Here is a 15,355-nt window from a genome sequence, read left to right on the forward strand (position 1 = left end):
CACAAGTGAGCAATTAGCTATAGGTACTCTGCTGTTCCTGAGAAAGTGATGTTTAACAGAGAAAAGAATTTCAAGTGTAAAAAGCAGTTGAACTGTGGTGTATTTCACCTTCCTGTGTGGAAACAACATAAACTGACACTTTAGTGATGCTGTTTAGATGATCTTTGCACTATCACCACTTATGGAGTCCACATACCCATGCTATGAGTTTGCTGGCTCCAGTGAGTGCACACCCCAATGCTCAGAGCCCTCCTCACAGAAATACAGTTTATACAGCACAGACTCATCTCCGAGATCCTCAGCTCCAGGTGGATAACTTTTCTCTCCCAAAGGAATGCATATGAGTACCATCACAACAGTGTGAGTGACAGTAAGTATGAGATGCCATGTTTGTAGCTGACAACTATGCAAGCACAATCAACAGATGTTCCAGGGCTCTGCTCATTCAGGATGGTGTGGTTTGTTTAAGGGCCCCATTACAGCCCAAAGCAGATGTTGGTAGCAATATGGTACTTGCTTTAAATGAAGAGGCTGAAAGCTCTAATCATGTTTATGGAGCATTCTAATGTCCCTGGGGTTCTTTATGCCATTGCCTTCCTCCAAGTGAAAAATGAGGCAGTGACAAAGCTGTCACATGCAAAATAGACGTGAACCAACAAGGACAGGAGACAGGCAACATGCAAATATGTGGTGCTGTTAGTGCCATAGCTGGAGTGCACCAGCAAAGACAGAACTGTAGCTGTGGATGTCCTTTGCAAATATTTGTGACCATTTCTTTGGCAGTCTTCAAAATTTGCCAGTATTTCTACCTACTCAGGTTTTCCTCTAAAACCATAAAAATATTCATGCCATATATATAACTAAAACTGGGACTGAATGTAACAGATGCTTAATTTAAGCAACTTTGCTTTCATTATGTATCAGCAAACATACTGCATGGTAATGAAATTCATAAGCTATATATTAAATAGAGCATGTATTTGGTATTCAGTTGGAATACTGTCAGCAAATATATGAAGTTAATACAGTTTTAGGGCTAAAATCTGAAAAATCTAGGGGTTTAAATTCTGATTGTTTTATACTTTTTCTAATTGGGGTATTTAATGTCAATAAGAATCTGTATTATCTTAGGTATTCTTCATTCCCTAGGGTGATTTACACTTTTATTCAATCTTTCCAAATGGAAACTTTCTCTCTCACTTCTTCTGAATTCAGTAGAAGTGTTTGTGAGGTTCATTCATGAAACCCATTCAGACTTTTACTTCCTACGCATGCAAGGCAATGAGGCTGTGTCACTGGTTTTCAAAAGGAACAGGTCTTTGTATGTACTGTGGCTTTTGGTGAGAGAAAAAGAAACAGGCAGTGAGAGTCTCTGGAGCACAATCACTTTAGAGAGCATTACTCTGTGTGAGTTCTGTTGGCAGCAGTCTTTCCAAATTTTTCTCTTAATGGGTAGTTATTATCTGGGAAGCAACAACTTAATGACAGACATGCTTCCATCCTAGCACACACTGGAGGCATCTCTTTGTGCAACTTAGAAAGTAGAGAGAAAGAGATGAATCATTCTGTTCACTAAACATCTGTACCATTCAAGATAAATGCTTTGTAACTCATAAATGAAATTATCAGCTAAACAGAAATATGAATTGCAGATTCCATGAGGAGGAGGAAGATATCTACGTATGGTGTTGGGGGCTTTTTTTTGAAACTAATCACCTCCTGTATATCTGTCATGCAATTCCTATTATGCTTATTTTGTTAAATGCCCATCAGTTGGCAGATGATGCTGTTTACCTGTATATTGTCACTGATCAAAAGCAACATTTATCTACAATAATTTCTTGCCTTGTCAAAATTAAATAACCTTCAACTGAGTTCCCCCTAATTCAAGTCTAAAATGAAAAGATGTGGGAGAACAAATCCTGACAAGAGAGCCCTGAGTTTATTAGACTTCTGTCTTCTAAACACGTACTGATACAGCGTAGTTTCTCTAAGGAAGACACTCCTTTCACACAGCTCAGGATTAAACAGTTTCTCACAGGTGCAGTTTTCCCTGTCAGAATGTCCTGTGGCTCATCCTCTCCAGCTGTTGTCCAGTGCAGTAAAAGTTCTGGTGAAAGACGATCTCTGTGGCAGAGCTTGCACTCCTTCACTTGTTCATCCATACCTTTCTTGTCACCTCACCTGTTCTGCATCAATCTTGTCTTACACGTGGATGTTAATAGGAAGAGGTTTTGTTGTGTTGCATGTTCTTAATACAGACTCCAAGATTATTTTGCATCCTCTCAGTCTGCTAGTAACAGCATTAATAGATTTTGGTAAAGATATCTCCAAGAAGATGGACCCTAGAGATCAGTAAATCCTTATCTAATTACTCTGTTTTTTCTTGCCAGAGGGATAGAGTATTTGGGCATGGAATATCAACTGTGCACAGAGGGGTCTTGCAAAACTGACTAGCTGGATTAAGGCTTTGTGTAGGCCAAGTGTGTACCATTTGGACTGGGTTTGAGGGTTAAGCTATGTTCAACAGGGCTCATTCATATAATTTCTAGTCATCTGCACCATTTGCAAGGCAAGACTATCTGCTGTATGTACTAATGGCACGTCAGGGCTATGTTTTCAGCGAGTTTCACACTACAGAGGAAATACTTCTGATTCTAGCTGGGCTTCATTTTGAACTGCACAAAATCCCTACAGTCACAGCATAACTAAAATACACATTGTGCTGTATAAAAAAACAGTGTAAACACTGTGGATTACCAAGTTACAATATTAATGTAAGAAATGTTATGTTATAAAATATCATTAGAAATAATCACTACCTCACACCATCAGACATTTTACAAGACTATTTGCTACTACATCTATGTATTAATACAATTACATCCATTTGCACATGTGAACCAAGGTAAATAATGGTGTGCTGAGGATGCTGAGTTATGAATATATAGTGTTTTAAAGAAGGAAACAAAATAAATGGTGTGAAACTGCATTTGCAGCCTTCACAGGAAATAGAGCATCATTCACACAAAAGCAACAACAGTTAAGAAAATTTGTGAGCTGCCATGAGGTTCAACACAGGCAGGAACTGACAAGAAACTCTTTTAACACCAAAAGTATTTAGGATCGTTATAAAAAATGTTGGGTTGCTGAGTGTGTAAAATACTTCATTGCTTCAGTTGTTTTTTAGAAGTTCTCTGGTTTCAGATGGAGAAGAACTGTGCTGTTTGATCCTCTTAGAACACAGCTGTGGGAGGAGGTGCTGAGATTCTGTCCTGCAAGAGAGAAGAAAAATCCCTTTGACTTTCATGCTGTATTTTGCAGTTGCTGCAGATGCGTCGGCCCATTTTTAATACCTTTTCCCTTTTGCCTCCCTCTGCTCTGAGTTTTCCCCTTCTGCAGACTATTTAGCATCAAATTAACACCATTTCCCTTTCTGTTGAGATTTGAAACTGTTCTCATGTTTTCTCACGTTTCCACTGATTTGCACTGCCAGGTTCTGATTTATCCTGCCAGCCTTTGCGTACATCTCTCCACTCTAACGTGTTCCCTTTGCCCCGTGAACAGCAACACCATGAAACAGCAAGGGTAGCAAAAGGCCAAACAGCCTTAGAAATATCTGAACTAAGTTTATAAGGCTGGTCTTCACCCCATTGCCTCCCCCATCCCTTTTGTTTCATATGGGCAAGCATTTCACCTGAATTCTCTTCTCTATAAACTCATTCAAGCGAAGCACACCTGCTGAAGGAGAAGGAGAATGGAGACCCATTAGGAGCATTATTGAAATGGTCTGGGAAAGCCTTGAGCTTGGTACTTTAGCACACTTTCATGTCAGAATAGTCACGCTGATACTCTCATTCTGCAGGCTTCATTGCTTCTCATTCTCAGCCTTTCCATCATGTCCATACCTACATGCCAACACTTGGCCTGGCACAGGCAGCCTGTTTCTCCACAGACTCACGGGATACTCTGACAGTCACTGCTGGTGCTACTTTCTTCTTGCTTCACTTTGGTTGGGATGTCTGCCTATAAATGAAGACCTGAAAAATAGGTGGATGTAGAGGTACTGTGTGTGCTGGTGGTTTCTTAGCTATGAGCAAAGTGTTGAGTTAGATGTGGTGGCTCTGTGTGGCAAAATGGAGCAGGCCCATCATCACAGATGAAGAGCAGTGGTAAACAGCAAGATGACACTAACAAACATTTACTGGCAGAGGGTAGGCAGTGCTTAGAAAGCTGGAGCTGTTGCCTTTCCAGCTGCAATGATATCTCAAATCCTCTTGGTTATTGAGAAGGTCAAGCTAGACTAGTGTCAGGTTCATCTGATTTCTCTAAATTGGGGATTTGCCTGCTGTTGGCTTCATGCCCAGATACACTAAGGGACGTTTTGGTTTCCTTACGTGGTTATCTGCCTCTGGTGATGGATAAAAAGGCCATGTGGCCATTCTGATATCATTACATTTACCAGCTGCCATTATTGTGGGAGACTGCAGAGTATTGAAGAGGAAAGGCTGTCTCTTTTCATAACCAAGCACTTTAACTTGTAATGTGTCTGGCTTTTACTGGCAGAGAGAACAGATCAGGACATGATCCTGACATCATTTGTATGGAAAAATGTTCTGCCAACATCTGTCTGTGTCCATACACTATCTAAGAATGCTGAACACTTCATGTGATACATGTGATCTATGTAGTCCATTTGCAGAAGAATGCTTGGATATTTAAGGCAGTTTATGTTTCATTTAACTCTCACACAAGATTTTAGAGGATTAGGTGTGTACATTACTCCCCCATTTGCATGTGTACACTCAGTTGTTTTGATCCCTTCAAGGCAGTGAAGAGTTCTCCAACATTCTGTAGTTTTCCAACTTGTCATAGTTTGTTTCAGAGACAGAAGAAATGAGACTATATATCTCCTTTTATGCTTTGTTTACAATAATGCCTTCGCTGGGTCTTGTAAAACAAGAGATTTATTCGTAAACAATTGCTAAGGAAAAAAAAAAAGAACATTTTAAGTAAGTCAAGATTGTATTTACTACCAGATGACTTCAGCCGCAGCACCCTGCAAGAATACATCACATGCTCTGTGTGCCATCTGAACATTTTTAGCCTGCAAATAGCTCCCACTGTCAATCACTAATTAAAACATTACAATTCAAAGCATCCTCGAGAATTTTTACAACTCCTTTGGTAAATTGATGAAGTCATGAGATGCACTTAATGTTTGTCACTTACATGTTTACATATTCAAGGTATTACTGCTGTACTTCCTCTGAGCTTAGAAGGTGTGTGTGACGTTACCAGCTGAAAGCGATACTGAGTAGAGGTCCTGATCATGGTTATATTGCCCCCCAAAAATAATGAAAAAGGAATCAATACTGGTAAAACTTCTTGGCAGCCTTCTCCCAATGGGATACAACAGGAGAGAAAACAGCCTTTTATCTGTGACTGAGAGATAAATACCTTTGTTCTCACTAACCCTGTCTCCCCAGCAGCTGGTGAGGCCACAGTGTCCCTGTTTATTATCTATTATGAATATCTCAGCAGACAATTCTGATAGAATTACTCCTCAACCAGATTGTGTTGGATTTGCCGCACAAGGAGCCACACTAGGAAGCAGAATATTGCCCACATATTTCTTCAGTTTCTGGTGCTTTCATAGGGATGTTTCTCTAGTTCCTTTAGCTTGCTAAGACATGGAGCATTTATAGACAGTGTGCTCAGGGTTGTCCAATGCAAACAGGACAGGATTCTTGGAAAAAGAACACAACTGAAAGAAGTAATGTGCATTTTCCCTCTTTACCAATAACTCTGTCTTGGAAATCCTCCCTTTGAGGGGCCACAGCAGAGCTTCCTCAGTGATGTGCTTGATATCTGGGCACGTTCAAACAGTGGCTGGTACAGAGGCAGGCTCTGTCTTTCTGTCCAGGTAGTCACATTTGCACCCTGAAACCACTGATCACTGTATGGTATAAGAACACCTCAGATGTCTCAGGCTGCCAGCCTAAAAAGTAAATTGATTTACATACTTCAAACTCACATAAGAGAAAGGGAACTCTGTTCTAAATTTCTGACAATGCTCTTAAATTTAGGCTTGTATTTTCTTGTATTATTTTTGTGCCAAAATTCTTCATAAAGAGCTATAGGTTTAAATTTTCATTTAAAGATATTTATTCTGGAAATCCCTTAGAGCTTGCTGATTAACAATACACTATCCTCTTCATAATTTGATTTAAAGTATAACTTGAAATTATCTGGAAACAACCTTTGTCTCATTCTTCCTTTACATAGTTATTAAGACAAGCAGACAATTGTTCTTTATGCTTTTAAGGAGTCGCTGATGAAAAAATAATAATGATCACTTTTTAATTTATACACAGAGCAGTAGTGCAAGGGATATCAAACTGCAGAGGCCAGATTCAGTTACCAACTGAAGTTTACTTAGCACTGATGTATGAGCAGTGCGAGAACACTTTGATGAGTTTCACAGCTGTCTTGGGAGATAAGATCTGAAGAAATCTGAACCAGCCAGCTTGATCTCTGAACCTACCAAAGTGAGAAGAGGAACTTAAAAAAAAATTCCTTTGTCTGTCAAAAAGTGTTTTACTTGTTTAGAGCACTGTCTGTCCTTCAAGACCTAGTCCTTTCAGTTGGTCTTTTTTGCTACTTCTTGAATGGCAAATGTTTGGGTTCTTAGGCTAAGAAGCTCTTGTGGAAACCCTCTGAAATTATACTGACTCATTGAGGATTTGGATCTGTCTTTTAGTGGATGAGGAGGAAACAACTCATGGTATGGAGAAATGGAGAAGGCGATATAAAGACACAGTTCCTTCTCTGTAGGCAGATGTAACGATCCATGGTCTGTATTTATCCTGCCTGTCTTCAGAAGCATAACTGAATCATCCAAGTCAGGAGCCTAATGCAGAGTCTCCTTTTACAGGCAGTTGGGAGACACTGGCAACTCCTGAAAATGACTCTAATTGTACCCTGGATACTTCCCTCTCTTATTGCAGACTGTCAGGGAAATAATGATAATGTAGGCTCTTCAGACAAGGCCTTCACTGCACTACCTAATGCCGAGTGAGATGTATTAGGATGCAAGAACCCAAATCCTGTGTGGGGGCCATTCTGCTGGGCATTCAGTGTCTTCCTGATCCCAGATTTTCTTTGCAGCAATCTGCAGAGAAGTCAGTCCTAGGCAAACTGCTAAAATTTGCTGTTACACTTAAACAGAATTTGTAGTCATTATGTATCATGTCCTCATTGTCTATTTCTGTCCCAGGATTGTTGGCATGTCAACATTTGTGAAAATATCATGTGTAGTTTATTGTTTCTGAAAGGCATCGTTGGCTCTTAGTGTCATGGCAAAAGAGGAAAGAGAATTAGGCTTGTCTGTTACTGATTAGCCCTACAAAAATAGAAGGGTTGCAGTCGTGAGGAAAAAGAAATAAAATAGTTTTCTCCAGCTATATGTATATTTTTTGAAAGCAATGGCTAGAATGAGTAGTGGTCACAAGGATATGGAGAAAAATAAGGTCTTTGAGTAGATGTAGACTGGAATGCCAGAAAACTTTCTCCCCTGTAACTTTAAGAAGTAACAATAACAGTAGTGCTTCTTGCTTATTAAGGTTTCTTTCATTTCAGGATTATGGGTTTTCTAAAAGGTTGATGTTGAGCAACCTGCCAAAGGTCACTGAAAGCTTCATGACTAGAATTTTTCATGTCAGGATGTCTGAGTCACAAATCCCTGCTCTAAACCATCAAAGTCATTACTACTCCAGTTTTACCCCTTTTGGAAAGATCTTACAGGATTTATTGGGACTATCTAAAAATTAAATAAAGGTATGTTATGCTAAGAAATAAATATGCTATTTTAGGCACAGTTTTAGGAGTCCAAAATAGTCATTCTTTTCTACTCCTTTTGTTTCCCTTGATCTTGCCTTTCAATTATCTCCTCATATGGCCTCCCAGCTTTTTTCATGGTCCTGCCTGTCACTCAGAGTGATCAATCCTCTTTCATATTGCTTTTGACTGATGGCCAACAAAAGGTATTTTCATTGATGTGAGAAAAAACCTTGCCAGACAACAAAGAGCATAATGAAATCTAAGTTCCTAATGTATAACTATAACACTTTCCCGTGTTTTCCTCCACTGAGCAGCTGCTCAGCCAGCTGGTTACTTTCCCCCTCTGTAATGAATTACACTCATGGTTTGAGATTATGATGTCTTGCTGGGTAGCAAGAGCCAATTTAGGCTGAGCTGATCTGGCACCATGACCTGTCTCTCCTTGCTGCTCCTCTCTCTCCATGCTGGTCATTCCCATTAGTTCTCGCTCATCCTAGCAGCTCTGCCTTGCTCCATGCCACAAACTACTTTCCCTGCCTGTGCTCTGCAGCAGCTCCTTGCTCTGTTAGCATCTCCTGTGGGCTGTGCCTGGTTCTGGTAGCTGTCTTAGCAAACCAGCTAGACTGAAGAGTTCTGGTATTTCGGTCCTTGGAAGAGAGGTTGTGCACTATTCTGGACTAAAAGCAGAGTTTTAGCTCACAGGAGACTTTTAGGCAACTTCTTTTGTTTCATATTCCTCACAGGGAAGACTTACACAAAGCTTTTTGCTTGTTTTAAAAGTTGTAACCTGGATCGTAGTTCTGGAAGCTATTGCCTAGGCTGGGGTAACCCTTCAGGCACATTTAGGCAGAGCTGCTTGGCTCCAACTCCTGTATACTGTTACAGCTATAAACTTCTTTTATGTTACGCTATGGTTCCCTTTTAACAAAATGTCTTTCAAATGTGAAAACATGCAAACCAAACACATTTCAGGTCTATCCATTGGTCTTTCACCTTTCCACTCCCTTTGTTTTCAAAGTTGTTGACTTTTTTTTTTTCCTGCCTTTTGGATTTTTTTAGATGGAACGTGTGTTGAGGGATGGAGAAAATTACTTTTATTTTTGGCTTCAGCAACATATAAAACATTCTGACCTTCAGATGGTTCCCTTCCCAAACAAGGAGGAAAAGTTGTGGGGGAGGGAAACCACAAAATGAAACTTTTTTTGTATTTTTATTTTCCCTGTCCCTCCAACAAAAAGTAACTTTAAACAAGCAAAATATATTTTGGATATGGTTTCTGCTTGCTTACCTCCTCAGGTTTTCAAAGTCCACAAGGTTTTAGGAAACAACAAGAGAAGGAAGTTCAGGATGAGGGGATGCTGTAGCCCTGGAGCCATCAAGCTAGAAGAAAAACAAGAAAGAAAGCAGTTTTTCACATACAATTTAAGTTTGGGGAAAATTGAGCCATTCTTTAAAAAGGTGCTCATAGGGAAAGTCCCCATCCACTTCTGCCCTTCATTCTGCCCATGACTCTCACTCCTGGAATCATTTTAAGTGTCTCCTCTTTTCCCTGAACAGGTCAAAGTTATTCTTTGCTGAAAAAGGTTTTTGTAAGTCTGATCCTGCTTGCCCATATATTCTAGTCTATTTTTGCATTACCTGTCTGCCATGGGAGTCTGGGCTCACTATCCATTTACAAACAGCTCCTCATTATCCATGGCCTCCTTTGGTGCATCTGTAAGGTCACTGGCCTTTCACCCTTTGAAGCTCTCAGAAAAGGATCCTCCTCTGCTTTGGCATGTGGAAGAATCAGCAGTAGATTACACAAGGATGTAAACATTCCAGCCTTTTTGTTTCAGCCCTGCTTGTCTGGCACAGGGAGTATCCAGCTCAGCAGGGGTCTGTGTGCTACAGGTAAAGCTTCTCACACACCACAGCAACTTGGCCCTTTCCCTACTTCCCTGCAGTACTGAGCTGTGATTTCTCTGCCCTGGACACGTATGTTGAGCACAGCTGGTTTGCCTGAACAGTGACTGGCAGACAGGAAGCACCAGCAGAAGAGATGCTGCAGTTGCCTTACAGCAAGAGAAAAGCTGTGGTGCAGGTTTGAATCGCTGGGCAAGACCCAGTGTCAGCACTGCCAGGAGGTCAGACATAGCCTTGTACTGCACTCCTTTCTCCCTGCACACAGCCTGGCACATATAAACTTGGAGATAAAATGTTGTGAGGCACCTGGATATTTATTTAAAAGAAAAGAGATCATAGAAAAGTCCCTGATGAAGAATAGCCACTTAAAACATTCAGGGACTTCTTTCATCCCTGTTCTCCTACTTCTCCACTTCTGCTCTCCTGCTTCTTCCCCACATGGTTCACACTCTCATATTTTGCCTCTAGTTTCTAATCAGGTCAGAGCCCCATGGAGAAAGGTTGTGTTTTCCTAGCTGTTGGCAGGATGCTCAGCCCCAAAGGGCTCTGTTCCTGGCAGGGATGTTTAAGACGGCTGCAGTGCTTTGCCATCCTGGTGAGTTTTTCTGTTACTGTCACAAGACTGTACCAAGACCTGTTTGACCCAGCTGGGATTTGTTCTCTTGCTAAACCTGTCTCTGCTGTGTGCTGTGATTGTAAGCCTTGTTAAACTTGGATGATTAAATCATCATCGCCCCACAGTAACCCAAAGCAGTGCTTTAATATCCTGGTCAATCAGCAGTTTCCTCTGTGGTGAAGTAGGCAACTCAAACACAGTGGGGAGTGCCTGAGTGCCTATCTAGGGCCTAGAGAACAGCACTTGCATTAAAGACGCTCTGTTGCAAAACTCATCCTTGCTTTATCGGTCGTTTCTAATTGTTACTTACCTTTAAATATCTTGTTTAAACTAGTAGCAGGTTTCAGTGGGTTGATGCTATCAAAATGTACATTTTATGATAGCAGTAATTATACTGTTTTCCTAGTCTGACATTATCTGACAGAGAATTTCTTTCCTTGTTTTACAAACTGAGGCTCTGAAAGGGACCATAAAGCAAATCAGTGTTGGAACTGTGAAGAGCAGTTGTGTTTTTTTCTGAACCTTTATCCACCCTCTTTTAGTTTTGCTTTGCTTCTCCTCTTGAAAACCATAGGCACATCTGTCATTGTCGGAGTTAAAATCAATTGCTCTATTTACACATTTGAGAATAATGTACTTTTCTAAAGAGCTCATGTAGCTCTTCTTTTCCCTCCTGCTATATTTCTACATATTTCTTTCTTCTACGTTTTGGGCACTCCCACTAAGGAAAAAAAAAAAATGAAGCCAACAAATGTGAGGAAAATACTTCACAAGCCATGAAAGGCCCCACTGCAAAATGCACAAACTTCTCTATCGGAAAGTTTTTCCTCTAAAACGTGGAAAACCAGCACTGTGCTGCTGTGTTCACAAACATGAACATTAGCTATGATGATAGCTGTCATTGGTAGCAACAACTTGGAGGTCAAGATCTTAGAAATCTAAATCAGCTGAGTCCTGTGTGTGTCTCCACTTTCTATCAGGTCTGCAAATGCTTTTTTTCTGCTGGTGTCGTGCTAGAGAAGCAAAACAGGGAGTTACTAGAGGTAGGAAGAAACACAAGATGCTAAATAATTTGAGGAATTAATAAAATCTCAAGTGCACATGGTCACAGCAGAATCTGAGCATTGTTAAAGAGGTTTCAAATAATTAGGATATAGTTTTACCTGTTGGTTCTAAAGAGCTGTAGAGATTCCCTATGTAAATGCATGTGGGGAAGAAACTGGGCCAGATATTGAGCATGCTCAGGTGTTTCCTCTTCCTGGGAATTTCAAAGCATAAGCTAAAGTGGTGGAAACAACCATAGAGGAAAATAAAATGGAGATTTGCTTCAGCAAAAATCAAGAGCTTTTCAGGTTGCCTTTAGTTCAGGGCTTACTCTGCCTGGGACAACGTTCTTCCCATCCTCTTGAGCTGTGAGAGACCTGGGACATTCTTTCAGAAAACTCTGATTATGTCCAAGCAAACAGCCCAGATAGGGGGAGCCAGACCTAGAGTAGAGCTGGCCACAGCCATGTCTGACCCAGCAGTTGCATCTGGAAAAATGATGTGAAAGGACAAATATGGGACAAGAAAGGGACACCTGGGGAAAATGTCTTCGTCTCAGAAGGAGCAAAATCCCTGTTCTGACTAGTGCTATGGACAGCAACAACCAAAAGTCTCTATATGGCCTAAGTAAGAAAATATTACTGTATTTCTGAATATTACCATTGGTCACAGTCTGACAGACTTGATTAATTGTATTGCTAATTCATCACCCTGCAGCTAAGTGCCAGGTATGATTCCTGAGAGCTGCAGAAAAGACTCACAAACAGCAACCCAGCAGCTTAACTGCAAAAGAAATAATCTACCTGTCAGCCTGGAGGAACTCCATGCAGAGCACAGCAGCATCTTTCCATGCTGATGCAGAGCACATTTTCTGTGTCTTGTACAGGAGGAACATGCACAAATGTGGTTATTTATAGCTTCTCCACCTACACTCAGCTTTGAAATTTTGTCTAAAAGAAGTTCAGCATTTAAAGACTACAACAAGGTTTTTAACTTGAAGATATGTTTTTTCTTTTCTTGATTTCCTTAAAAACAACATTCTGGGAACATTAGTAACAATCCAGGCATTAAGGAAGAAACATTAGTTCTTCATTTGTCTGTCTATTGTTCTCTTACTTGGAATGTTTTCAGAGAGGCAGTTGCCAAATTTTATGAAGTAAAATATTTAATCGAGAAAATGAAAGATAAGTGGGATACATTTGATGAATGTGAACTTTACCAAAGGAAGGCAATGTTAAGTTTGAAGAAGTTCCTTCTCAGGGTACGAGAGGCATGTGGTGTATATTCCCACTCCCTTTTGGGGAGCTCACATCCCAGATGATGGCATTTAGTGAAGGAGCAGGCTGGGGCTGCGTGACCTCAGGCAATGCCCAGAGGAAAGGGACAAGTCCTGCTCTCAGAATGCCCAGTCCACACCCAGTCAGCTCTGCCAGAGCCCGGAACTGAACGTGCTGTTTCCAAGAGACACATAACTAAATCCTACATTTTGCTAATTACTAGAGCTGGGACCAACTCTTTTCTTTACAAGAAGGTGGATGGGGCCAGAAGATGTATTCTCACTCTTCTCCAAACTCTATCAGTTTCAAATTGTGATGATACTTTTGTAGATGTGAGGAACTGTGCAAGTACATAAAAGCCATCTGCAGAAAGCAGACACAAGGTTATTTTTGCCATATAAGCCTGTGAAAAGGTAAGGAGTTTAGGTGGAGCAGCTCTGGGGGGGGAGTGTGTCCCTCATCATCACATAAGGGGAGCAGCCATGTTGCCCATGGAGGGTGGCATATCTGGGAGCAGATGAGTAATTGTGACTATTGCTTGGGTCTGTAGGTCTACAATAATAGGGAAGTTCTTGCAGGTGGGTGGGAGATGGCAGAGCAGTGCTGCAGCAAGTCACCATGAACTCTTGAGCCTCTGCTAGAAAAGTTGTGAACAGTCTTGTTGGTGTGCAGTCCATTGCTATGGGAGATATTTAGGCTGTCTTCACTTAGTCATCCTGTTAACTTTGCAGCCTTTTCACAACCAGTTTGCATATTTTTGCAATAGAAACTTCTAAGAAGGGGGTTGCTGGGGGAGTTGTTATTCTGTAGTGTTTTCAACTGCAGAAGCTGTCGATGAACAAAGATCCTGCTGCAAGGACTGTCTTCTCTGGATAAACTCCCACAGACCTGTTTCCAGATGGGCTTGTAGGATATCTGTGGGTGCTAGAAGCAGTGAGAAGTGTGAATAAAACTATATACATGTATTTTTGCATTTAGGACTTTCCTGACACTCCTCTGGACCCACATGTCTCAGTAGTTGTATAATTTACTCAGATGTGTTCAGCAGTGTCGGCTGTGCTTTGCAAGACTGCCCCCACTGCAGAGAACAGAACATGGATGTTCTGTTTTGACAAACTAGTGGGGCTTTAAACTACAGAGGTTGGATTTTTGATGTTGAAATGAGAAATTGTGCAGAGGTGAAACTTTCACGTAATGTCCAGGAAGCTCATAAAAACACCTACAATCTGACTTCACAGGGACTTCTTTTTTTGGTTGAATGTAGACAAGGGAATAAAGGAAATTTTAAAAAAATGTTTTAATTGGCTGTGCATTTAATTCCCCTCGTTAATTTAGTTGCAGTATGAAGCAAAATACTGATAGGTCTGTAAGGTTGTTTTTCCCTCCAAGGCTAAATGGGACTGTATGCTTTTTCTTTTGAAAAGACCTCTTTAATTATGTGGCGGTATTTGGAATAGTTACAATTAGAGAGCAAAAGCAGGGAGTGATTAAAAACTCCTACTTAATAGCAGCTGCATTAGTTCTCTGGCTTTTGAAATAGACCCAGGCACAGCTGAGTCCACACATACCACACAGAGGAGTTGTGGTGAAAAGGAAAGGCAAAATGGTGGTCAAAAATTTTTGACTGACTTCAGGGAAAACTGTCTGTTCCAGTGTTTCAAGAGAGCTCTTCCTTGAGAAACTACTGAAGAAGTGTCAAAATTCATCATTCTTGTCCAGTCTTCAGACTATGTTAATGAGTGTAGCTCTGTTCACTCAATTCCACCTTAAACAAACAGACAAACATACCCAAAAAACCCCTCTGAAACCTCAGATTGCTTGGCTGGTGATAGTGGGATACACCATGTCTCAAGACAGTTTGAAAGAAGTATGTCTGAGCTGAATTAAAGACGAGAACTTGGTAGGCTGGCTATATTATTTTCTGAAGATGAATTAGTCATTCCTGCATGGTCAGATCAAGCTCTGGTATTTCGGGATTTATAGGTACACGCTCTGCAATGAGATATTTGTACCAGAGTGGTTTTGGAGCAGCTTACACCTGGTTTTAAAGCCCTGCCTTTCAATGGATTGCCTATTCCCTTTTGTACAGCTGCTATCACGTTGCTTATTATTTATATTTCACTATGTTCCTTCAGTGGAAAAGGTTCCTAGAATCCCCAACCAAATTTGGAGCCACATATTGCTAGAGGCTGCAGAAACTTAAAGTGGAAGGCAGCTTTCTTTCCACTTTCTCTGTCAGCCTTGCTTTTTTCAACTGTAAATATGATTAATGTCATTTTAGGAAAGTGAATGGAGGCAGGGACGTTGAGTCATTTGCTGAACTGCAGTACTGGGCGCTGAACCAAATAATTCCCATTCCAGTCTATTTTTTATATGAAATCCTTGTTGCTTTTTGCTTATTTCTGAAAACTTTTCATGATATGACATATTTGATCAAAGGCAGGGAACAGAGTAAGGCCCTGCTCCCTCCTGCTGCTGCTGAGCTGCACCAGCAGGGCTCTACCTGTCCATGGGGACTGCAGTTACCTGCATCAACCTGTGCAGCTTGGGACATGCTGTCCTATGAACTACACATGTTCACAGGTTGCTACATGGGAAGTAGAACATGGTGTTGAGATATGTGTCCAGAGACTCAGATCCTGCTGGATGCACAACTAGGTCCTGCCTCTTA

The 15,355-nt window shown here is 40.9% G+C and overlaps 1 protein-coding gene across 17 annotated transcripts in view; it reads left to right on the forward strand.

Moving 5' to 3' along the window:
- KALRN (kalirin RhoGEF kinase) overlaps positions 1-15,355 on the forward strand; it is a 503,525-nt gene that overhangs the window by 261,089 nt on the left and 227,081 nt on the right. The gene's annotated exons all lie outside the window — the stretch shown is intronic.

This window comes from Aphelocoma coerulescens, chromosome 7 (assembly GCF_041296385.1).
Source record: "Aphelocoma coerulescens isolate FSJ_1873_10779 chromosome 7, UR_Acoe_1.0, whole genome shotgun sequence".
Taxonomy (NCBI): domain Eukaryota; kingdom Metazoa; phylum Chordata; class Aves; order Passeriformes; family Corvidae; genus Aphelocoma; species Aphelocoma coerulescens.